The 27,041-nt window shown below is 37.8% G+C and overlaps 1 long non-coding RNA gene across 1 annotated transcript in view; it reads left to right on the forward strand.

Annotated features, from left to right (window-relative positions):
• Positions 1-23,618, forward strand: part of LOC134736537 (uncharacterized) — a 44,338-nt gene extending 20,720 nt beyond the window's left edge. The window contains exons 2-4 of the long non-coding RNA XR_010120633.1: positions 1,455-1,511; positions 2,098-2,229; positions 23,500-23,618. This is a non-coding gene — a long non-coding RNA (uncharacterized lncRNA). The remainder of the gene's footprint in view (positions 1-1,454; positions 1,512-2,097; positions 2,230-23,499) is intronic.
• Positions 23,619-27,041: the final 3,423 nt, after the last annotated feature.

Consider the following 27,041-nt stretch of genomic DNA (forward strand, 5'->3'; position numbering starts at 1 on the left):
CTGTTTGTACCTCTGTTAGAATTCCGCTTTAAATCCTTTGGTCCTCGGCTCTTTTTTTGGTTGATGGGCTATTTCTTACTTCCTCAATTTCAGAACTCATTATTGGCCTACTTAGGGATTCAATTTCTTCCTGGTTCTGTCATGGGAGGGTATATGTGTCCAGGAATTTATCCATTTCTTCTAGGTTTTCTAGTTTATGTGCATAGAGCTGTATATAGTAGTCTCTGATGGTTGTTTGTATTTCTGTGGGGTCAGTGGTGATATACCCCTTATCATTTCTGATTGTGAATATTGATTCTTCTCTCTTTTCTTCTTAGTCTATCTAGCAGTATCTATTTTATTATTTTTTTCAAAAACAAAACAGCTCCTGGATTTGCTGATTTTTTGAAGGGTTTTTTTGCGTCTCTGTCTCCTTCAATTCCAAAGATCAGAATCTTACCTCCAATAAATGAGTAAATACGGTATTGTGTCTTTGCCTCAAATTGCAAACTTTGACATCTCACAAATTTTGAAAATTCCACATAGCCCTAGAAGTTTTCTACTTTTTCTTGTTTCTTCGAAACCCATTTCAGTGTAACTTTTTCTTTGATTTGCTCTCTTGTATACAAATCTAAATAGAATCACACAAAAAAATATGCAATACCATTTGGAAAAAGGAAGCAATTTATAAATAATCAATGACTAATCAAAATGAAACTAGTTTTCCTTTTTTAGCACTTGATAAAGAAAAGTTAGGTCAACTTTGGAGCACTTAATAAAGTGTTTTAAATTAAATTTTTTAGCTTGGATTTGTATCTCAAAGTAGAAATGCCTAGTCAGCCTTATCAATGAATACTCCTTTTGGTTTGCATTACATATCTGAACAGTTTTTTTCATTTGCATTAAGTATCCTAACATTTTTCCTAACATGTTAAAAGATGATATTGCATCTGTCTGATCAGACATACTGGTCCAAAACTTAATTTACTAGGATATGAAATCTTTGTTAGCTTGGAGAAATCATTTCCAATTATGCATTTCAGTCTCCAAATGCATACCTAAACCCATTAAAGACTAGCTAAGAACATTTTTATAATGCATTTCTTAGAATTAGCTACAGTTATGGACTAGCTTTTCTTAGTCTTTTTTTATGAATCAAAGATAGATTGTCTGCCATTCTTCCTCCCCTCCCGTTCACCTTGTTCTAGATGGAATGAATTGATGCAATTTATTCTGTATCATTTAACTCATCCTTTATTTCTATAAAGGCAAAAATAAAGATATAAGTGTGAATCCATGTTTTTCTATCTTTTTGGCATTTAAACCGAAGCGTAGGACATTAGGTATTAATATAATTGCTTAAAATTCTCCATAGTAGCTTTTTAAATAAATGGAAATTCCAAGAATAATTATAAGGTGACTTTAAAAACAAAAATACAAGAACTTATGCACCTAAATAATTGTTATCCTTCTAGGAAGTTATGTTGGAGAAATAACAACATTATTGAAATAATCTGTGGCCTGAAGTAACAGTGAAAGACCTATATGGATTTAAAACATCTTTCTACTACTTAAAAATAGTATGATCTAAGGCAAGTTATTTAAGCACTCTATCTCTCAATTTAGGTATCTGTAGATTGTTACAAAATGGCCTTGAATGGAAGACATCTCCCTAAATGCATCCCACATTGAATCTTGGCTGGCCTTAGGCCAACAGAATGCTTAGGCCAACAGAATGTAATAGATGTGACATCTTGCCAGTTCTAAGCCTAGGCATTGAAGAGGTTTTGTAGCTTTTGTTTGAAATCAAACCACTCTGCTATGAAGATGGCCCATCTACCCTATTGGAGAATGAGAGGTCATGTGGAGAAAACACGTGGTACCTCAGCTGGCAGCCAAAAGCCAGACGTGAGCAAGTCCATCCTGGAACCTCCAGCTTCAGTTGAGTCATCCAGTGACACCACCACATGAATGATCCTAAGTGACACCAGCAGAAGAAACAACCAGATTGCCAATGCACACTAAGAACCAAGCCAGGTAGTAAATTAGGCAGAGATAAGGGCTGGAGTTTAGAGATTCTAACTCCAGTAATGTGCTACTTCCACCTCTCTGTCTGAGGGGCAACCATCTGGCAATCCTGAGTACAAGACAGAAATTCAGCATTTGGATAAGGAATCTGCTACTGCTTGTGGGTGTTTGCAGGAGAAAATATAGACATGCAGTTACAATGGTACCATCCGTTTCTGAAAGGTAAGAAGCAAAACACAGGACTAGACACAACTTCCAAGTCAAGTTAAGAGTTTTTGCTTTTGTGCTACGTGTTGGTTAAAATCAGAATCTAGCATCATATGACTTCAGAAGCTTCCTAGTTACACATACCCAGGGAAGGAGAATTCCCATAATCCCATAATCTTATTCAGATTAAACTTATTTATTCACTTCCAATTCTGTGCCATTTTTTGAGAACCTTATCTTGGTAAGAGTAGATTTGGGTGAGAGGGAATCAGTCTTAGGTAGAATTGAAGAATCTCAGCACCAGCTAAATATTTTTGAGCAGCCTGTGGACACGTTTCCAGTGAGAGAAAGAAAGAGGATGGGCTAAGTGTGTTAGCTGACACCTTCCACTGTGCTCACAAAGTGTGTTGCTCCACTCCATGAACCTCTGACCAGCAGCATTGACATACTGACCTCCTTGCTACAGGAAGCATCTCAAGCTCAGGGATTCAGGCTTTTTGTCTTTTAAATAGAATTGCCAGATAGCATACAGGATGCCCAATTTAATATGAATCTCAGGTAAACAGCAAATCATTTTTCAGTATGTCTATGCAATATTTGGGACATACTTGTACCAAAAAATGATACATTGTTCATCTGAAATTCAAATTACTATTTAACTGGGTGTCCTCTTGTGTTTTTGGTCGGTTTGCTTATTTTGCTTCATTTTTTTTGTTTTGTTTTGTTTTTGGCTAATCTGGTAACCCTCCTTAGAAATGAATGTCAATACAGTCGTGCCATAGAAGAGGTGCTCAAGGCTGGGCGTGGTGGCTCATGCCTATAGTCCCAGCATTTTGGGAGGCCGAGGTGAGTGGATCACTTGAGCCCAGGAGTTCCAGACCAGCCTAGCCAACATGGTGAAACCCCGTCTCTACTAAAAAGGCAAAAAATTTAGCCAGGCATGTTGGCATGTGCCTGTAGTACCACCTACCAGGGAGGCTGAGATGGGAGGATCACTTGAGCCCAGCAGGTGGAGGTTGCAGTGAGCCGAAATCACACCACTGCACACTAGCCTGGGAAACAAAGCGAGAGCAAAACTCTATCTCACACACAAAAAATTAATAAATAAAAAGGTGCTCAATAAATGCTATTTGGATATTGATTCACACTTTTTGCAATTCCACCTAATTGCTTGGCTTGTTATCATGGTTCCACTAACCTTTTCGATGTCACAGACTGTAGTGTGATTCTACACAAAAATCTCAACCCCTGTAATAATTATAGCCAAAATAACAGTATCATCTATATTTCTGTAGCAGCTTATGGTTTTTCAAAGAGGGAGTACTTGCTTATTTTAAAAATAAACTCAGAGTAATTACACAGTTAAAATGTGGCTGTAGATGAAAAGAAAATGGAGAGAGTGAAAAATGGTGGTTCATAGAAAGATCTTCGTGCTTACATAAGGCACTATATTTCTGGTTCATACATCTTCCCTCATATTCTGAAATCAGATCATTGTTTTTCTAACGTGACTGTGGCAGGTTCAAAGGAAGAGAAAATAACTAAATGTAGAATACTGTTGGCTGTAGGTGAACATGCATTAATTCTCTGTCACCCCATTTCATGCCAAGCAATCTTCCAACTGTTAATTAAGACAAAGAGCAAAATCATATCCTTTAGCAAACAGTCTAGTACCCTTTCCCAGTCTGGGATGTGACAGGCACCACACTCAAAGTATGCTTTTTTTGGTCATCTTTATATAGCATAATAGACCAACCAAGTACAAGTTAAGCAGACTGAAAGGAAGAATTATTTCACACTCCTGCTGATGCTGCTGGAAAGTGTAGAAATGATCTTGGAGTGCTTCCTTTAGTTCTTTATCCTTTAGAATAGCTCACAGAAGGCAACCTAACAAGCACTAGGATTCACAATCTGTCTGTTAAAAATATAGTCTAATTCCAAAGAAGGGCATTACATAATAGTAAAGGGATCAATGCAACAGGAAGAGCTAACTGTCCTAAATATATATGCACCCAGTATAGGAGTGCCCAGATTCATAAAGCAAGTTATTATAGACCTACAAACAGACTTATACTCCCACACAATAATAGTGGGAGATTTTAACACCCCACTGTCAATATTAGACAGATCAACGAGACAGAAAATTAAAAAGGATATTCAGGACTTGAACTCAGCTCTGGACCAAGCAGACCTAATAGACATCTACAGAACTCTCCACCCCAAATCAACAGAATGTACATTCTTCTCAACACCAAATTGCACTTATTCTAAAATTGACCACATAATTGGAAGTAAAACACTCCTCAGCAAATGCAAAAGAATGGAAATCATAACAGTCTTTCAGACCACAGTGCAATCCAATTAGTACTCAGGATTAAGAAACTCACTCAAAACCACACAACTACATGGAAACTGAACAACCTGCTCCTGAATGACTACTGGGTAAATAATAAAATTAAGGCAGAAATAAATAACTTCTTTGAAACCAATGAGAATAAAGACACAATGTACCAGGATCTCTGGGACACAGCTAAAGCACTGTTTAAAGGGAAATTTATAGCACTAAATGCCCACAGGAGAAAGTGGAAAGATTTAAAATCGACACCCTAACATCACAATTAAAAGAGCTAGAGAAGCAAGAGGAAACAAAAGCTAGCAGAAGGCAAGAAATAACTAAGATCAGAGCAGAACTGAAGGAGATAGAGACACGAAAAACCCTTCAAAAAATCAGTGAATCCAGGAGCTGGTTTTTTGAAAAGATTAACAAAATAGACCACTAGCCAGACTAATAAGAAAAGAGAGAAGAATCAAATAGACACAATAAAAAATGATAAAGGGGATATCACCACTGATCCCACAGACTACCATCAGAGAATACTATAAACACCTCTACGCAAATAAATTAGAAAATCTAGAAGAAATGCATAAATTCCTGGACACATGCACCCTCCCAAGACTAAACCAGGGAGAAGTCGAATCCCTGAATAGACCAATAATGAGTTCTGAAATTGAGGCAATAATTCATAGCCTACCAACAAAAAAAAAAGCCCAGGACCAGACAAATATACAGCCAAATCCTACCAGAGGTACAAAGAGGAGCTGGTACCATTCCTGCTAAAACTATTCCAAACAACAGAAAGAGGGAATTCTCCCTAACTCATTTTATGAGGCCAGCATCATCCTGATACCAAAACCTGGCAGAGACACACAGAAAAACAGAGAATTTCAGGCCAATATCCCTGATGAACCTCGATGCAAAAATCCTCACTAAAGTACTGGCAAACCGAATCCAGCAGCACATCGAAAAGCTTATCTACTACGATCAAGTTGGCTTTATCCCTGGGATGCAAGGCTGGTTCAACATATGCAAATCAATCAATGTAATCCATCATATAAACAGAACCAAAAACAAAAACCACATCATTATCTCAATAGATGCAGAAAAGGCCTTCGATAAAATTTAACACCCTTCATGCTAAAAACTATCAATAAAATAGGTATTGATGGAATGTATCTCAAAATAATAAGAGCTATTTATGACAAACCCACAGCAAATATCATACTGAATGGGCAAAAGCTGGAAGCATTCCCTTTGAAAACCAGCAGAAAACAAGGATGCCCTCTCTCACCCCTCCTATTCAACATAGTATGGGAAGTTGTGGCCAGGACAGTCAGGCAAGATCAAGAAATTAGGGGTATTCAAATAGGAAGACAGGAAGTCAAATTGTCTCTGTTTGCAGATGACATGATTGTATATTTAGAAAACCCCATTGTCTCAGCCCCAAATCTCCTTAAGCTGATAAGCAACTTCAGCAAAATCTCAGGATACAAAATGAATGTGCAAAAATCACAAGCATTCCTATACACCTATAATAGACAAACACAGAACCAAATCATGAGTTAATTCCCTTTCACAACTGCTACAAAGAGAATAAAACACCTAGGAATATAACTTACAAGGGATGTGAAGGACCTCTTCAAGGAGAACTACAAACCACTCCTCAAGGAAATAAGAGAGGACACGAACAAATGGAAAAACATTCCATGCTCATGGTTAGGAAGAATCAATATTGTAAAAATGGCCATATTGCCCAAAGTAATTTATAGATTCAATGCTATCTCCATCAAGCTAACATTGACTTTTTTCACAGAGTTAGAAAAAACTACTTTAAATTTCATATGGACCCAAAACAGAGCCTGTATAGCCATGACAATCCTAAGCAAAAAGAACAAAGCTGGAAGCATCATACTACCTGACTTCAAACTATACTACAAGGCTACAGTAACCAAAACAGCATGGTACTAGTACCAAAACAGATATATAGACCAATGGAACAGAACAGAGCCGTCAGAAACAACACCACACATCTACAACCATCTGATCTTTGACAAACCTGGCAAAAACAACAATGGGGAAAAGATTCCATATTTAATAAATGGTGTTAGGAAAACTGGCTAGCCATATGCAGAAAACTGAAACTAGACCCCTTCCTTACACCTTATACAAAAATTAACTCAAGATGGATTAAAGACTTAAATGTAAGACCTAAAACCATAAACACCCTAGAAGAAAACCTAGGCAATACCATTCAGGACATAGGCAAGGGCAAAGACTTCATGACTAAAACACCAAAGGCAATGACAACAAAAGCCAAAATTGACAAATGGGATCTAATTAAACTTAAGAGCTTCTGCACAGCAAAAGAAATTATCATCAGAGTGAACAGGCAACCTACAGAATGAGAGAATGTTTTTGCAATCTATCCATCTGACAAAGGGCTAATATCCAGAATCTACAAAGAACTTAAACAAATTTACAAGAAAAAACAGCCCCATCAAAAAGTGGGCAAAGGATATGAACAGACACTTCTCAAAAGAAGACATTTATGTAGCCAACAAAGGTGTGGAAAAAAAAGCTCACGATCACTGGTCATTAGAAAAATGCAAATCAAAACCACAATGCGATACCATTTCATGCCAGTTAGAATGGCGATCATTAAAAGGTAAGGAAACAATAGATGTTGGAGAGGATGTGGAGAAAGAGGAATGCTTTTACACTGTTGGTGGGAGTGTAAATTAGTTCAACCATTGTGGAAGACGGTGTGGCAATTCCTCAAGGATCTAGAACCAGAAATGCCATTTGACCCAGCAATCCCATTACTGGGTATATACCTAAAGGATTATAAATCATTCTACTATAAAGACACATGCACGCGTATGTTTATTGTGGCACTGTTCACAATAGCAAAGACTTGGAACTAGCCCAAATGTCCATCAATGATAGACTGGATAAAGAAAATGTGGTACATATACACCATGGAATACTACGCAGCCATAAAAAAGGATGAATTCATGTCCTTTGCAGGGACATAGATAAAGCTGGAAACCATCATTCTCAGCAAACTAATACAGGAACAGAAAACCAAATACCGCATGTCCTCACTTATAAGTGGGAGTTGAACAATGAGAACACATGGACACAGGGAGGGGACCATCAGACACCAGGGCCTGTCAGGGGGTTGGGGGCTGGGGAGGGATAGCATTAGGAGAAATACCTAATGTAAATGATGGGTTGATGGGTGCAGCAAACCACCATGGCATGTATATACCTGTGTAACAAACCTTCACATTCTGCACATGTATTCCAGAACTTAAAGTATAATAATAAAAAAAAGTATAGTCTAATTCATTAGACACATATATATATATATATATATATAGCTTTGATTGCTAGTTATTTTTTATTGCTCTCTGTTGACCTGAAACTAAGACATTAAGCAGCAGAAAAAGTAATAAGAGCTAATTTTCTGTTCAAGTCAAGAAAATGTGCTACCTTTATAGGCTTTAGGAAGTCTTCATCATCAAAAAATACTATAGAATACTGGAAGAGGAAAGCATTTACATATTAAAGTGGTAAAAAGATAGGGGCCAAAGTCTATACAAGAGATAAAACTAATCAAATAACAACCATAACTCTTAAGGGATATGACTGTCTGCAAAGACTAACATTGCCTTCTACTATTTCAGAGAAAACCCCAAATCAAAACCAGAAAATTAAATGAACTGAAGACAATTTATTGCAAAATATGACAATCTGTATAAACTTTGTGAGAATGGCATCTCTTTGTACTATGCTCCAGAGTTTGTCTAGTCTTTCAAGGATGAAATGTTTACCCCCAGTTGTGGTTCTCTGAGATCTGTGTTTCTTACTTGATTAGACACAGGACAAAAATCTCAAAAGAATCCTTTGAGATTTTTTTGCATTTATATTTGAGATTAACATTTATATATTTATATGATATATTATATTTGTATATAAATCTGTGCATTATGTATTATGTAAATTTGGCAATTTAGATAATGTATTCTCCTTAATGATATCTAAGGAGCTATCATATTCCCTTCTTAGTTATCTTCCCAGGAGTGAAGTGAGGCGATATGAATTGAGCAATTGAGGCAGATTTTAACAGCAATTCCTCTGGATCAGGACTAAATATTTTTGTTGGTGGTGCTTGTTTTTATTCTGCATATATTATATATGTGTGTGTATATATATATATATAGCATTAAATTTACCTTTTAAAATGACTTTAAGTGTATAATTCAGTGGCATTAATTATATTCATAATGTTGTACAACTATCACTACTATCTATTTCCAAAACCTTTTCATCATGCCAAATACAAACTAAATAACTATTAAGCAGTAACTCCCCATTCTCCTGTCTGCCAATCCTGGTAACTTCTAATCTACTTTTTATCACTATGAATTTGCCTATACTAGTTATTTCATGTAAATAATAAAGTATTTGTCCTTTTGTGTCTGGCTTATTGCACTCAGCATAATGATTTCAGGGTTCATCCATGTTGTAGCACATGTCAGAACTTTATTCTTTTTTATGGCTGAGTAATATTCCATAATATGCATATACATTTTGTTTATAGAGTCATCTGTTGATGGCCACTAGCTTGTTTCCACCTTTTGGCTATTATGAATAATGCTGTGATGAATTTTGGAATATAAGTATATATTTGAATACCTGTTTTCAAAAAACAAAAAAAAAAAGTGAGAATGTTTCCTGTTTTGAAAAACTGCTGCACCACGTTACACTCCTACCATCAATGTGTGAGAATTTCAATTTCTCCCCATCCTTGCCAACACTTGTTTTCCTTTTTATTTTGTTTATTTATTTCAATAGATTTAGGGGGTACAAGTGGGTTTTGGTTAAATGGATGAATTTTGTAGTGGCAAAGTCTGGGCTTTGTTTTTTGTTGTTGTTGTTTTTCAGACGGATTCTCCCTCTGTTGCCAGACTGGAGTGCAATGGCGCGATCTCGGCTCACTGCAACCTCCGCCTCCCAGGTTTAAGCGATTCTTCTGTCTCAGCCTCCCGAGTAGCTGGGACTACAGGCGTGCCCATACCCAGCTAATTTTTGTATTTTTAGTAGAGACGGGGTTTCACCACGTTGGCCAGGTTGGTCTCCATCTCTTGACCTCGTGATCTGCCTGCCTCAACCTCCCAAAGTGCTGGGATTACAGGCGTGGGCCATCGCACCCGGCCAAAGTCTGGGTTTTTAGTGTGCCTATCACCTGAAAAATGTACATTGTACCCAATAGGTAATGTTTCATCCCTGACCCCTGCCCCTCTCTGAGGCTCCAGCGTCCTTTATACTACTCTGTGTGCTTGCATACCCTTAGCTTACTCCCTCTTATAAGTAGAAGTAAGTATTTTTGACTAAAGATTTGGAGCGTCATGCTGCCTCCATCCTCATCAGAGAGCACCCTGTTGCCATTCAATAGAAACCATGATGGAAGCCTTTGACAATGGAGCACCATGCTGACAGACGAGAACAAAGAGGAGGCTCCAGGGCTGCTGCCCCAGGCTCCATATATTCTGACTGTGTGGCAGGTTCTTGAATTCACTGCTTCACGTCCTTTGAATTGTGACAAATGCCTTTGGGTTACAAGCCCTTAGTTTATTATGACTTGTGTGCTTCCTTTTTACAGCCCTACCAAACATAAAACTCTTAATCTAAAGGAGATCTATAGAGAAGCTTCACTTACACTCTAATTTGGAGATTTGTCAACATCAATGTATTAATCCCTTTCCTCCCTCCCTCTCTCTTCCTTCTATGTGAGTTTATCATTTGAATGTAAACATTTGCCTCTGAACTGACTGGATAATTGGTTCGGGGACTCTAAGTGTTTATTTAGAAAGCAAAGTTCAGGTTTAATTTCCCTGCAGTTACATCTTATAGTGAGGTGGGAATCTTCACTACATATTCCAGCTGTTTTGATATAGTTAGGATGTTTATGCTATGTCCACATTCGCTTTTCCCTTCTCACACACCTCTAGTTTTCCCTGTACCATTGGTTTATAAATCACTCCCAAACTGCCCTTCCTTAATCAGGCCAGGCAGAAGCCAGCAGCCCCATGCCAGCAGCCAGCAGCTGGAGATGTGGGGTCGCAGCCACGCAGCGTGACCCAGGGTCAGAAAGAGTGGGTCAGAGAGAACTATGGCCTGCACTACTAACTTCCAGGACATCCACGATTTTCATTCCCAGGAAGAGTCTTTCCTGGGAAAGGTACAGAGATTTCAGTTGCTCTAGCATGTAGTGGGATTTTATAATGAGCCAGGCAGGAAAATAACAGATGGTGCACTGAGTGTAAATATATGAAAATACCCTTGGAGCAGAAACAGAAGGCTGGCACTCCCAGGGGACTCGGGCGAAAACAGACAAGACTCCCCACTGTCTCTCAGCTCTTCTAATTTTTTTTCTCACGTCTTAAGGCACAGACAATGTCTATTGCATCTAACATCTTATATTCTCTCACCTTAGTGCACCAAATCGTGATCCTCTTGGAGGCCCTCCCCTCTGATCTCTGTGCCCTCTAACCTCCTTGCTTCCTCCTCTCTGCTCAGGTTTGCTTTCTTGGGTCTCTCCTCTTTCATCTTAGCTGTTTCTCCAGGCTCTTTGAAGGTTCCCACTTCCCTTCTTTCTTGGTTCTGGATCTGTCTGTTAGAATGACTCCAACTCCAGTGCTGTGGCTTTCACCGTGTTTCTTCACTTTCATGTCTTTCTTTTTTTATTTATAATTGAGCACACACACACACCACACACACACACACTCTCTCTCTCTCTCCTATACTTCCTTCTTTTGAAGCTTTCTGCTGTTGTTGTTATTGTTGTTTTAATAATCTTTCAGATCATTTTATTTAGCTTTAGTCCATTTCCCTTATTAAAGTCAGTTGAAAGTTTTGTCAACATGTAATATGCATTTGACATAATGATTTTCGTATAATAATTACCTGAGGTAACACGGTGTCAGAGGAGGAGTGTGGACAATTATATCTTAAATTACATGAACAGCGCTTTCCCTTTCACACAGCTATACATTTCTTCAGGCACTAAAAATCTGTAATCTGTAGCTTCCATTAAATTGGATTTAGTTGTGTTGCAAACAAAATTGTGGAATGAAAGGTTGTATTAGTGTTCTCCAGAGAATGAGAATGAATAGGGTGTATGCGTGTGTGTATGTGTGTGTGTTTACAATCAGTTGACTCTAAGTAAAGCAGTGGAGAGCAATGGGTGGGCCTCATTCAATCAGTGGAAGGCCTAAGAGCAAAGAGAGATTTCTCAAAAAAGAAGGAACTTTCCTCAAGACTGCAACATAGCAAAGCTGCTCAGTAGACTCAGTTAGTCTATTGCCCTGCAGAGTTTGGACTGAAGGCTGTGACATCAATTCTTTCTTAAAACTCTGAGAGATTGCTTGATTGATTTTAGGAAATTGGCTTACGTGTTTGTGGAGGCTCACAAGTCAGAACCTCAAGGGCAGGCCAGCAGGCTGGAGACTCGGGACGGAGTTAATGGTGCAGTCTTGCATCTAAATTCTGCAGGGCAGTAGTTTGGAAACTCAGCTGCGTTTCTATGTGGAAGTCTTCAGGAAAATTCTTTCTTCTTTGAGAAACGGGCTTTGTTTGCAGTCTTTGTTCTTAAGGCTTTCAACTAATTGAAAGAGGCACACCTATATGATGGAGGGTAATCTGCTTTACTTAAAGTCTACTGATTATAAGAATTAATCACACCTAAAATATACCTTTACTTCATGGCAACGATACACACTGGGAACTACTAGACAGGGGCAAGGGATGAAAAACCAACTGTTGGGTACTATGCTCACTCTCCGGGTGACAGGATAATTCACGGCCCAAACCTCAGCATCAAGCAATGTACCCACGTAACAAACCTGCTCATGTACCTCTGAATCTAAAATAAAAGTTGAAATTATTAAAAAGAAATATTGAAGGAATGATATAAAAATTTTAATAAATAATAATACCTTGACTGGTGTTTGGCCAAACAGCTGGGCATTATAGTCCTCACCAAGTCAACACACAAAATTAACCATTATAGTGGTGTTTCCCCATTTGCAGGGAGAGGGAAAGGATCACATTTAATGAAAAACATTTTTGTTTCCAAATGTATATTTCTGACTCATTTTTCTTTGAATTTTCTTGTATTTTCATGTTCATACAGAAATACGGTGTATTGCCATTTAATTTAGCACAAAACTTTAGAGATTCATTATTCTACAGTTTTAATATTTTGTGATGCTCTACAAGAAGGACTGTAACTCCCAGACACAAAGCTACCTGCAAATTCAAGCACTGCTGCTTTTTACATGAAATGTCATGGGAACTGGCAAGGATTCCCCAAGGGCCTAGAAGTAGTGGAAGTCAGATTCCCCTTGTATGCAGTGTACTGTATGAACATATTTACATCCTCCAACAATAGGCTGCCTTTAGCAGCCTGTAGGTTTGGAAAACACTGTTTTTGTTTGGGCTCCGGGTCCAGCCATTTCAAGCCTGGTAATAAGTGTGGTCTCCCTCACCACCTTCCTCACCAACTGGAATGGTGTGTTGGGATATTTTCAGCTGTTAATTACATAATACGTCAAAGGAGTGCTGAAATAGATATTTTTGTCCACATGAAAATAATCTGAAGGCAGGTGGTTCCAGGTTAGTAAAGTGGTCATTGATGTCAGGAGCCGAGTCCGCATCTCTTCGGGTCTGTGGCCTCCCTTTACAGTCGCATGAGAGCTGCTGTGGCTCTAGGTGTCTCCTTACAACACCACGGTGCTTGAAAGCAGGAAACGGATGGGAGGGAACAAAACCTTCTTCTCATACATTTCCCACATTTCAGGTAGAAAAAGTTTCCCGGAGGCGGAGGTTGCAGTGAGCTGAGATCGTGCCACTGCACTCCAGCCTGGCAACGGAGCAAGACTCTCTTAAAAAAACAAACAACAACAAAAACGAAAAGTGTTTCCCAGAGTCCTCAGCACAGGTTTCTGCTTCCACCTCATAGGCCAAATTGATCACATGTTCTTCCCTAGCCAATGACCGGGCCTTTCTCCCCTGACGTAGGGGGACCTCTCCTGTCAAATGAATACAATAAGGTTGGGTTAGCAAGCAAGAAAGTGGGTGTGGATGCCATTGAATAGCAGCAGTAATATCTACCAGATGCCACCCCTTTGGCCGCTTGGCATTCACACTCACCCTCCTTCCACACGTACACAACACATCAGCCCTCACTGCACAAATGAGGCCCACAGCTTCCTTCAGCTCCAACGCCATAATCTCAGGTGACCACCCGGACTCTCTGTCAAGTCCAAATGTTGCTCCTCGCAAATGTCTCCTATAGTAAAGCATAAGGCATCTGTCCACTACATACCTAAGACATAGAAATGGAGAAGGAACAAGTTAACCCTAATAAAGCCTTGTATTTGGCAGAGGGGAGAACAGGAAATAGTAGCCGCTTGTTTACAGCACATACCAGATACTGCTCGGCAGGAAAAGTGAGGACCGTATATTCTGGAAATGGAGTGAGCTCCTCTTAGCTGCTCTCAGAGCCCTGGTTCGTTCTTTCAGTAGATTTTCTTGTCCATTTTACCACATGGCAATTTTGGAATGCACATTGGAGAGTAAGGTCTTCCTAGGGCTGTAGAGATTGGGCAGCCCTCTTCCTATTGGTGGAATTTTGGGGAACTGGGAATTGCTTTGAGGATTGAACTTTCACAGAATTCTGCAGCCAGCCTTGGAAGTTTTGTTAGCACAACTCCATTATCTTAAAAATTTAGTATGCTTGTCACAGAAATTAAAAAAAGATTTATAGACATCATAACTTCTGACCACAATAAAATTAAAAGTAAAAATAAGGTTTTTTAAGGCATAAGAAAAGTCTTATGATTAAAAATACACTCATAAGTAATACTAATTCCTGCTCAAGAAAGAAATTATGATATACATTTAAAACAATAGAAAAAAATGGAAATATGCCATATATCAAAACCTGTACACGGCAGAAAAGGTGGTATTTAGAGGTTAATTTGTAGCCTTAAATATCTCAAAAACATTATTTATAGCCTTAAATAAATGTATTTAAACAGTTTTTAAAATGAAGAAAACCATTCAGCTAAAGGTACTAGAAAAAGAACAACAGCATAAACTTAAGTTTGGTGGTTTTTTTGTTTGTTTTTTTTGGAGACAGGGTCTCACTCTGATTGCCCAGGTTGGAGTACAGTGGCGTGAGCTTAGTTCCCTGCAGCCTCAACCTCCCCAGGCTCCTCCCACCTCAACCTCCTGAGTAGCTAGGACTACAGCCACACACCACCATGCCCAGTTAAGTTTTTTTAGTTTTGTAGAGATGCAGTTTTGCCGTGTTGCCCAGGCTGGTCTTGAGCTCTTGGACTCAAGCAATCCACCCACCTTGGCCTCCCAAAGTGCTGGGATTATTACAAGTGTGAGCCACCATGCCTGGCCAACATAAACTTTAAAAAGTAGAAAATAAACATAATTCTAAAATTTTAAGAGCAGAAATTACTAAAAAGAAAAAATAGAGATTAACAAAATCAAAAATGATTATTGAAGGAAAATTAATAAAATAGACAACATTCTAAGAAGACTGAGAAAAACAAAATAAGAAAAAATACAACATTAGAAATTTTAAGAGCAGAGATACTTTAAGATTTCAAAACGTATAACAGGATATGTTAAAAACTTTATGACAATATTTTAAAATTAGATTAAATGGATACTTTAATAAAAATGGCAAAAATTTGACTTAAGAAGAAACAAAGAATCTGGATAACATAATAAAGACATTTAATCTCATCAAGATGTAAATAATTTCTATTTTATACAAACTTTTTCAAAGAAGATGAAAAGAGAAAAAATTACGTATCTCACTGAGTGAGGAAAAATTAATCTTGCTTTGTAAGGACAGAATAATGCTGACAAGGACAGTAAGCGAAAAGACCATTTGACCTACTAGAATATAAATGAAAAAAACGGGGGGGAATAGCATTAGGAGATATACCTAATGTTAAATGATGAGTTAATGGGTGCAGCACACCAACATGGCACATGTATACATAGGTAACTAACCTGCACGTTGTGCACAGGTACCCTAAAACTTAAAGTATAATAAAGAAAAAAATCATAATTAAAATATTTTCAAATTGAATTCAACAGTGTATTAAAAATGATAATACTCAAGTAGCATTTTATCCCTATAAATGAAAATCTGGTTCAAGAGAAGAATCCTCTAATGTCATTTACCACATTAAGAAACTACACTGATGGTTGCTGGGTGTAAGGGGAGAGGAAATGGGCAGTTCTTCTTTTAAGGACATAGAGTTTCAATTTTGCAAGATGAAACAGTTCTGAAGATTGGTTGTACCACAAGGTGAACATACTTAACACTACTGAACTATATACTTAGAAATGGTTAAAATGGTAAGCTTTATTTTTTCTTTTTTTTTTTTTTTTTTTTTTTTTTTTTTTTTATTTTTATTTTTTTGAGACGGAGTCTCTGTCGCCCAGGCTGGAGTGCAGTGGCGCAATCTCGGCTCACTGCAAGCTCCGCCTCCCGGGTTCACGCCATTCTCCTGCCTCAGCCTCTCCGAGGAGCTGGGACTACAGGCGCTCGCCACCACGCCCGGCTAATTTTTTGTATTTTTAGTAGAGACAGGGTTTCACCGTGGTCTCGATCTCCTGACCTCGTGATCCGCCCGCCTCGGCCTCCCAAAGTGCTGGGATTACAAGCGTGAGCCACTGCGCCCGGCCAAGCTTTATTTTTTCTAATAAAAAACTTTTTAAGACATTGCAGAACAAATATATAAATTTTATCTCAATAGATACAGAAGTGTTCAATAAAATCAATGGTCATTTATAATTTTTTTAAAATTAGCACATCTGAACTATAAAGGAGTTTCCCCACTGTGGCTGGCTCGATAATGATCCCCTTATGTGCACATCCTAATCCCTGGAACCTGTGAATGTCAACTTGTAGGGCAAAAGGGACCTTGCAAATGTGATTAAGTTAAGAATCTCAAGAAAGGAAGAGTATCCTGTATTAGCCACGGGGCCCAGTGTGATCACAAGGATCCTTAGAAGAGGGTGGCAGGAGTCAAAGAGCAGAAAGAGACGTGATGGTGGCAGCGTTTGGAGTGACGTGCTTTGAGGATCGAATTCCTTGGCTGCCAACGGATTCAGGCAGGCACTAGAAGCTGAAAAAGGCAACCAGATACTTTCCTCAGAGCTTCCAGAAAAAACGAGCCCAACAAACACCTTGACTTTACCTTAGTAAAGCTGATTTTGGAATCTGGCCTCCAGGACTGTAAGAAAATAACTGTGCTGTTTTTAAGTCACTGTTTTTCGTAAATTGTTACAGCAGCAAAGGGAAACTAATACACTCAATATCATCGATTCATTTACTCAACAAATATTTAGTACAGACCTGTCATGTATTAAGCACTTTTCTAGACTCTGGAGATACCAAAATAAACAACAAAAAAAGCTTTGAACAAAACAGTAACAACAAATTCTACCCTGTTGCACTTGTATTCTAATGAGGAAGTTAAGGTAAATAATAACAAATAAGTAAATAAAAATAAAGTTAGACAGTGATCATCTCTAAGGAGAAAAATCATGCAGGGAGGAGAGGAAATACACATCATGGTAGAGAAGGTATTGTTACCGAAACACCAGGTGCTCGGTCTAGGCTCTGCTGCTTGCCGCACAGAAAGCCAATCACTGAGATGATGAGTGTTGCCAAGGAAGAAGGATTTAATTGGGTGCTGCAGCTGAGAAGATGGGAGCTCAGTCTCAAAATCCATCTCCCTGACTGACCAAAACTAAGGGTTTATATAGCAGGAAAGAAATGTAACAACGTGTAGGAAAACAGGAACTCCGGAGGAGCAAAAAAACAATCATAATGAATGAGAGGTGGCATCCCATTATCTGGATGTGATGATGTGGTGAGTTCAGTTCCTTGATCCTTTTCTTGAGAGGCATGAAGGTTGTTTCCTGAGGAAGGAACTCAGATAAAATAAATATGTTTCAAGCTTTAAGACCAGAGGGTCAACTTCTATGTTTATCAAAATATAAAATCAACTATCTATGGGACTATTGGGTCAGTTTCAGTGAGATGCATTTCTGGATTGGGAGGGTAGGATAGGAGTCAATTAAAACGTGTCATTGGAGTAAACATTGGAGGAAGTAAGGAGCAGGGTCTTGTATGTGTCTGGGATAAGAGCGCTACAGTCAGAAAAAAGTAGTGAGTATGAAGTTTAGAGGCAGGGGCGCGCCTGGCCTGTCGGGTGAGAGAAGACCAGTGCTGGAGTCAAGGGAGTCGGGAGAGTCCAGGAGATGACGTCAGAGAAGCAAGGATGGCTGTAGACCATGCCCGGCCCCACAGAGGGCACACTGGGGACCCCTTGTAAGGTCTTGAGCAAAGGAGGGATAAAAGATAAAATTCAACTCCTGTGTTACAAACATTGTTCTAGTGCTGTTTAGGAAATAGTCTGAAAGAGGAGAAGGGTGATACCAGGAAGGCCAATTAGGAGGTTAATGAAAAAATATTAGCCCAAAATGATGGAGCCTTAGACCAGGGTGGCAGTCGTGAAGACGGCAAAAAGTAATTTTGTAAATATTTATATAAAGTAGAACTGCCATGATTTACTGACAAGCTAATGTGGGGTGTAAAAGGGTTTTGGCCTGAGTAACTGACAGAATGGAGTTGCCTTTAGTCAAGATGAAGTAGAGTGAGTTTGGTTGGGGAAGGATGGAAAATACCAGGCATTCAGTTTGAAATGCACAATTTGTCATTCAAGTAGAAGTGAAAAGTAGGCAGTTGGACATACAAATTTAAACTTTAGAAGAACTGAACAAACCAGAGATGTAAATTTAACATAATCAAAAATAGGTAGTATTCAAAGCCAAGAGTGAGCATGCATAGAAGAAAGAAACCCAGGAACTCATTCCTGGAACTCCAACACATCAAAGTAAAGGAGACGAGGAAGAACTAGCAAAGAGAGTAAGAACAGCTGGAGACGCAGAAAGAAAAACAAGAGAATACAGTGCTCTGAAGTCCAAGAAAGCTCTTCATGAAGAGGATCTGGGCCCCATGTACCTGATTAGCCACGTAAAATGGGGACTCAGCATGACCCAGCGGTTTCACCCACACGGAGGGCAGAGGCAAAAATGGGCAGCCCGTGCAGGTGCACGACGGACAGCACAGTTCATGATGACACTTTGGAAGCGGCTTCACTGAACTTTCAGGGAAAGACAAACATGCCCTCTTTCATCTCTTCTATTCACAACTGTACCAAAGCTTAACAACAACAACAACAACAAAATAGGAAAAACAAATGAAGTACAAGAAGTGGACGGAAAGAGGTAAAAACTCTTCTCTGCTGTTTATATGATGTCTGTATATAAAATCCAAGATAATCTACAGATAAACACTTAGAAACTGATAAGAAATTTTAAAATGTATTAGATTCAAGATTAGCATGCTTGAATCAAACTATTCTACCATACTAAATAAAAACATACTTTTTCCATTAACTTCCTATAACCAGTTATGTGCTGGTTATTTAAAGGAAGACAGGAAAGGAAAGAGAGACACCTGATATTCAGTGATTGCTGATTTCCAACGGGCAACTTCTCCTCCCACGGCCCATTTGAAGCTACCAGTGTAATGTCACTGAAGCAGAACTGCCAATCGTTGCACATAACTGGCCCTTGCAAGCTGGTGTCAGTGCCAGCACACCACTGCAAATCAATTAAAATGTTGAATAAAGAAAACATAGCATTCATAGATGTTATCAAAACTACAAGATCTATTTTAAAAAACTAACCAAATGGCAATAACATGCAGAGATCTTTTTAAAAAAATGTTTTAAAGAAAGAACTGAATACTTCAGAAAAAATAATACTAATGGCAGGGAAGAGTTGATATTGTTGATGCCAATTCACCCCAAATAATCATAATTTCAGCACAGTTATAATCAAATCTCAACAGAGAATCTTCAAATTCATTTGAAAGAGGAAGTGGTCAAAAATAATTGAGACAATTTTTAAGAACGACCACGTAGGGCGACTTGCACTACTAAAAAATAAATCCCTAAATACTTGATATTGATGTCAGGGTGAACAAATAAAACAATGTAACCGAATAGAGAGCCCATAAACAGACAGTTATTTTTAGAAACCTGATATATACCAGATGTGGTATTACTAATTAGTGTGGAAAGAGTGGCCTCTCAATCAATGGTTCTGAGGCTACTGAATTTCCATATGGGAAAATAAACAAAATTCAAATTTCTGTAAGACAAGAAAAAAAATAATCCACCAAGAACAAACTGAACAAATTGCAAAATATAACAAAGGGTAATTATCTCAAGTTTATAGGGAGCTCTTAAAATGAATAAATATATTAAACCAAATAGAGGGGCTAAATCCACGAAAAACAATTGTTAAAGTTAGAAACATGAAGAGCCTATTTTCTTTTTTTGTTTTTAACTCCTTCTAAAAAAAAAATGGGATACATGTACAGAACGTGCAGATTTGTTACATAGGTTGCGTGTGCCATGGTGGTTTGCTGCACCTGCTGACCCATCCTCTAAGCTCTCTCCCCTCACCCGCCACCCTCCAACAGGCCCTGGTGTGTGATGTTCCCCTCTCTGTGTCCATGTGTTCTTGTTGTTCAACTCCCACTTATGAGTGAGAACATGCGGTGTTTGGTTGTCTGTTCCTGTGTTAGTTTGCTGAGGATGATGAAGAGCCTATTTTCATTTAAAAAATCAAAATGTATTTTAAAGTACTCAAATCCATTAAGAATGTTTAAAACTAATTTTAAATTAACAAAATACTTTATTTCCCTATCAAAATGAAAAAAAGTAAAAGACTGATTTTTAAAAAGTCCATAATCTGTGTTCGAGAACTTATTTCTCCACACAGTAAGGGCAACTTTACGACCAAATATATTTTCCAAGCTTGGCAGAAGTATAAATTGACACAACCTTTTTGGATTGAGATATACTTACAGAAATTTAAGTATACCTTCTTTGACCAAAAAATTCAAAAGGTTATCCTAAAGAAAGCAGAAAAAGTATAAAGGGTCATATGTAGCCCATTTAAGTGAAGAAATGGAAAATTCTTTGATAACCAAAAAAAACTAGTTCATAGAAGTTTCATATAATATGATGTATTTTTCATAAAACAAAAAAAAATTGTATGTATTTGAATGACTTAAAATTTTCTGGAAGTAACATGCAGAAGTGAGTATTTCTCCATGCTGAAGTTATGGAGTTCTGTTTTCTTGTTTATATTTTGCTGTGCTTTCTTAATTTTGCAGTATTACTCATGTATTAGGATAAATCATTTTCAAAAAGTAAGCAAAGCAGACATGCACTTAGGATTTTTACAAAATATTTTATTGACATGTATTATTTTTAATGTATTATCTCCCATCCTAGGAGAGAATTTTGTGCCCTCTCCTAGGATAGGCTTAACTATAAGAATGTTACGAATAAGGAAAAAGTGAGTAGTATGTACCACCACTCTCTCTATTTTGCCAACTAGCTCAGCTCCCCCTAGAGTCCTTCATGCGCATGTTCCCGTTGGATGAACCTCTCACATGATGGTTCTTGGTCTCTAAACCAATGAGTCTTCGTGAGTCAATATCCCTACATCTCTCTCACACACACACACACACACACACACACACACACACTCGTATGATGACTCCTGAATCATACTGTGTATTAAAGTTGCCTATTCACATGTCATCTTCCTGGTAGACTATAAACCCCCAGAGAATAAGACAAATGCACGATTCTTTATATCTCCCAGGAACAATTAACAAAATACCCTGCATATATTGACATAAATTACTTATTTGTTGACTAAATATTGCAAAGACTTCATAGGTTTAACTTGGACTGATTTGTGGTTATGTTTTTGTTTTGTTTTGTTTTGTTTTGTTTGAGGTGGAGTTTCGCTGTCGCCCAGGCTGGAGTGCAATGGTGACATCACGGCTCACCACAACCTCTGCTTCCTGGGTTCAAGCAATTCTCCTGCCTCAGCCTCCTGAGTAGCTGGGATTAAAGTCATACGCCACCACATTTGGCTAATGTTGTATTTTTAGTAGAGACAGGGTTTCTCCATGTTAGTCAGGCTGGTCTTGAACTCCCGGCCTCAGGTGATCCACCCACCTCAGCCCCGCAAAGTGCTGGGATTGCAGGCGTGAGCCACCATGCCCGGCCAGTTACTTTTTATAAATTGAAAATAAGTAATTTTTTAAGAAATAAAAGTCCTTTTTATTTAAAAATAATTACACAAATAATGAATGACATTGGGTTCAACTACAATTATATTTGAGAAGATTACATTTAATTGATGGATAAGTGACCTATAGTGATTTATGATTGGAAACATAAGGACACCTTTTTTCCTATTTTTATCTGTGCCATAGAAGCCAAAAATGTTCTTTCATAAAACATACTTTGAGGCCTCTGTTAGAGACAGACAGTAAGAATGCATGAAACAGGGTCTACTCCAATACATCAATTTCTTAGTTATCATGAAGTATTTTATTTGCTGGATACAAAGAGATTGATGTATAAACTAAATTGATAATAACAGCTACCATTTACTAAAAACCTGCCACGCTGAGTGTCTTGTGTTCATTCTCTCCAACCCCATGAAAAACTTTGTTGTATAGTGAGGGAAGGAGCAGATATTCTAACTAAGCTTCTATTAACTGCAAAACCAAAACTCTCAACCAATAGATCCACTTTTTTACAGATATACTAAAAGCAGTTTAGTAGTGATTTCAGCAATGTAGTCAAAGTTTCTGGTGCTATGTCTTCAAATTTTCATGGATCATAACACATCTGCAGTACAGTTGTGATCAAATTATTATATCCACTGCATTTACCAAAAATAAAAATCATACATAAAAAGTCCTCAGGAAAACTATTCTCTTGAAATATCTTTATAGTGATGCCTGGGGAGAGAATCTCATTTAGCTAAAGTGCTGTTTGTAATTAGCATGGCATTCCCTTTTATGTCTAAAAATAGAATTACAATCATCATTTTAAGACTATTATACATTGATCTAGCTTTTATATTTTATTTGGATGAAAATAGAATAGCAAAAAAGTCCATGTTTTCTTAAAAATATTTATGATGAAAGCTGGATGTATTATCATATATCTAGCTTATAAAACTAGCTACCCAATAGAGTATAATGAAATATTGTTCCTTCATTTAGCAATTGCTTTTTATCTAGGGGCACAGATCACTGACAAAACTATAAGAAAACAATGCAATGCAACTGCTATTTCAGTCTTGCCTGTGCCTGGGTGTAATTAACAAATGTATCATATGTAAACAATTACATACTTCATAGTAAAATTCCAAACTCAAATCTCACATTTTAGAGACCTGCTTTTAGAAAAGCTCTTTCTTTTGTCTGATATTTTCTTTAGATTTTATTATACTGCTTCAGAAACACTGTAAGCTTCACAGGGAAAGGATTACTTTGCAAAGTTGCAGATCCAATACATTGCTTTGGTTTTACGTACAAAGTAAGTATGGGAAAATTTCTCGTGCAAATAAAGAGGTTCAACAAAATATCACACAGGCATCTTCTATTCATTTTTGTCTAGTGCTTTGTAATTTGAGTGACACGTCCTGGCCAGGCAATGCACTATGTGGCAAGAGTGTAGGTTCAGGAACTAGACCATCTGGATATCATGCAGCTTCATGACAAGCACATTGGTCTCCAGGACTGCATTGTGGGTGACCGTAATAAACCTACTCAGATATTTGAATAGCTTCTCTATTGTTTGATAGAGAAAAAAGAATGGCTGGACATAACACCAATTTTTGATTACCAAAGCTACAATTCTTTGTTTTGGGTTTTCTTGAGACAGGGTCTCACTCTGTCGCCAGCTAGAGTGCAGTGGCACAATCCCAGCTCAGTGCAGCCTCAACCTCCAGGGCTCGAGTGATCCTCCCACCTCAGCCTCCTGAATAACTGGGACTACAGATGTACACCACCACGCCCAGGTAATTTTTAAATTTTTTCGTAGAGGTAGAGTCTCACTATGGTGCTCAGGCTAGTCTCACACCCCTGGGTTCAAGCAGTCTCCCTCCTTGGTCCCTCAAAGTGCTGGGACTACGGATGTGAGCCATCGTGCCTGGCCCAAAGAATTACAAATCTTAACCTTTATCTGAAGTCTAATGAATTTGATATAATGCTTTATTGAGGATAAAAGAATTAATTTTAGCTAATTATCTTCAAAAAGGATTTTTATTTAAAAATTCTGTCCTTGCATACATTTTCTGGACATAAGCTAGGACATCATTTCTGTCTGATTTTGGTTACAAAGTGCACAGGCGCCGCTTCAATCTGCTAATCAAGCTTTAATGTGTCGTGTTATGTTGCTCTCAAACTGTGAACGTACGGTAGTTTATAAATAAACGTCTCAAGGACTCAGATAGTTTCTGAAGATTACGGAGCTGGAAGAGCTACTCAGAGAAACTGAAATACCTTCTAAAATGTATTTTCAAGTGTCTTCTTAAATCTTCAAATTGGATTATTAGAGAGAAAGCATGAATAGATCTGCTTCTTCCCTTTGGGGATTGATAAAGGTTTCATGTCTTTAATAAGCCTCTTGAAATATACAGATTTATTTAATATATGTCAGAATCCAGAGAGAATTATGATATCAAATACTTTTTCTGAAATCCAGTATATGTAGTAGAGAATATGATATTGTTTTCTGAACTTCTTTCCTACATCCTACGATATTCAAAGAGTAATTCAGCATGGCCTCCAGCCCTGCAGCTCATCCATGTGCGTTTTGGACTCAAGGACTCTAGCCTGCAGTGGCCAGCAGGAAATACAGTCATTGTGATCTCGCTCTTTGAAGATGGGATGACAATTATCATGGAAGTCATAGGAAATGTCCTTTTTGCTCTATAGACTGTGAGATTATGCATATCTTTAGTGGTTTATTCCCTGAATCCTTAAAAATTAATTTAAGTTTACCATCAGATTTTAGATTTTCCTCCATTCATAGCTTTGGTTATGACATCAGTTTTGTGAACAAAGTAAACTCAATACATTGTAAAATGCTGAAGTAACATAGCATTTTCCCTAAGGCTTACCTCTTTTATTTGATTTAAGGAAAAATTTTTATTTTCTGTGGGGGCTTAGTGCATTGATATGGAGAAATTCATCCTTCTTGGTTTTTGTATTATTATTATTTTTTTTTTTGAGACGGAGTTTCACTCTTGTTGCCCAAGCTGGAGTGCAATGGCGTCATCTCGGCTCACTGCAACCTGTGCCTCCTGGGTTCAAGCGATTCTCTTGCCCCAGGTTTTTGTATTCTTAAAGGCCAAAACATATGTCTGGATGGCCTCATGCTCATCTGTGCACACCATGGCAGAACCCAGTACATTGTTTTGTTTACATCCCCCCAAAATAGTGAAAAAAAGGAAACACCACCATTTTTATCTTGAGAACCTCTTCATTGTTCTTAATGCATTTGGGCAGTAGCAGAAAAGATCATTCACCAAAACCTTGCTAAGCACGTTTTCCAGGTAGGGAGAGTATTACTGCTCAGTTTTCCAGTTACGGGTGCTCTAGTGTCTTTCTTCTAATTTAGGCATCACTGGCAACAATCAACTTGTCAGATTTATATAGTAGATGAAAATGGAAAAGATAAAAATCGAGTCCAAGGCTGCTTTTATTCTGAAGTTTAAATGGCAGCTATTATCATTTCATGTAGCCCATTATGTGTGAATGATGTCTAGGACTGTACGGTTTCATCATGAGTTTCCATGAGCTGCTTTTCATTTTTACATCTTTTATTTTAATCAGTGGGAAATCACGATACTAGAGATTCCACTGGTGCCCTGAAAGACATGCTTTGTGAAATTTTTGTTTCAAAGCATTATTTCAAAATAAATAATATATACTTAATTCAGCACCAGGACCCATGATTAGATGCAAATGAGATGGCATGAAATATCTTTACTATGCTATTTACATTCAAATATAAGTTTACTTGTACTTTAAATCCTATAACAAAATTTTGTAAATAAACCCAAAGTATAAAGTTAAACTCTTTTTCAAAAACATGTAGATATAAAAGTCAAATATTGTCTAGTTAATTATCAGAAGCAAATTTTAAAAACAAAACTGTGTAGTGTAGATGCCAGGTTATATCATATTAAAAGGGCTTGCCTACCAACAATAAATATTATTTATTCATCTAAAACAGGGTTTCTCAACCTCAGTGCTATGGACATTTGGGGCCAGATAATTGTTTGTTACGGAGGATGTCCTGTGCACTGAGTGAGGTTTAGTAGCATCCCTGGCCTCCACCCACCAGGTACCTGGACTCTATCTACCCACCAGTTGTGAAAAGCAAAGAATGTCCCCAGACACGATCAGATATCCTCTTGCTGCAAAGTTGCCTCCAGTTGAAAATCACTGATATAAAACATACTCGAGAGTCTCAAGTGTCTGGCACTGTGTTAGGGGCTAACGATGCAGAGATAATTAAGATAATTAAGATCCAGTTCTTTTAAAGAACTCAGATCTAGATGTGGAGACATGTAAACATCAAGGCAAATAATCATAAAGGAATGCTAAAAGAACTGTGCCCTGATGTACTCAACATATTTCCAAACGAACAATTCAATGTATCTCATTTGAAAGGCCCATTCAAGAGAAAACTCTTTCTCATCAATCTATTATATTTCTTATCCAAACATATGTTTTCTAGTTAAAATACTTCTTCAGACCATAGCCTTGCCAAATACACAGTGCCACAGACTCTCCGATAGCAGAGTGCAATTCAGTGTTTCTGGTCACAGCTGAAGATAACTCTTCCAGCTTATTGACTCATCAGTCAGTCTTGCTTCCCTATAAGCAAACACCCAGAACACTGTCTGGTATTTGTCAGTTCAGGTGAACTAAGACCATTCAGCTTAGGTCAAAACCTTCAGTGAGCTCTATCAATCTATATAACTCAAAAATGCATGAAGTTACTTCCATACCTCAGATATTTCCTTGTAAAATACCTCAAAATAATTCCCATTCCTTTCCTAAAAATTGCTTCCTAGATAGAAATATGATGTTTTATTTATTGTTTTATTTTGTAATAATGTATTTCTAAAAGGCTCTAAATAGTATATTCTTATTTTCCTACTGGTTAAATAGAGAAAGGGAAGAAAAGAGATACTCAGAGTAGATTTAAGGTTAGATTGCATCTTTAATGCCAGTCATTGTCACAGTCAAAAATCAACACAGATTTTTTTCTTTTTGTTCGAAATTCTAATAAAATTGTATAAGAAGCCTTTATTTTTATTTTATTTATTTATTTATTTATTTATTTATTTATTTATTTGATGTGGAATCTCAAGCTTGTTGCCCAGGCTGGTGTGCAATGGAGCAATCTCT

Source organism: Symphalangus syndactylus, chromosome 4 (assembly GCF_028878055.3).
Source record: "Symphalangus syndactylus isolate Jambi chromosome 4, NHGRI_mSymSyn1-v2.1_pri, whole genome shotgun sequence".
NCBI lineage: Eukaryota > Metazoa > Chordata > Mammalia > Primates > Hylobatidae > Symphalangus > Symphalangus syndactylus.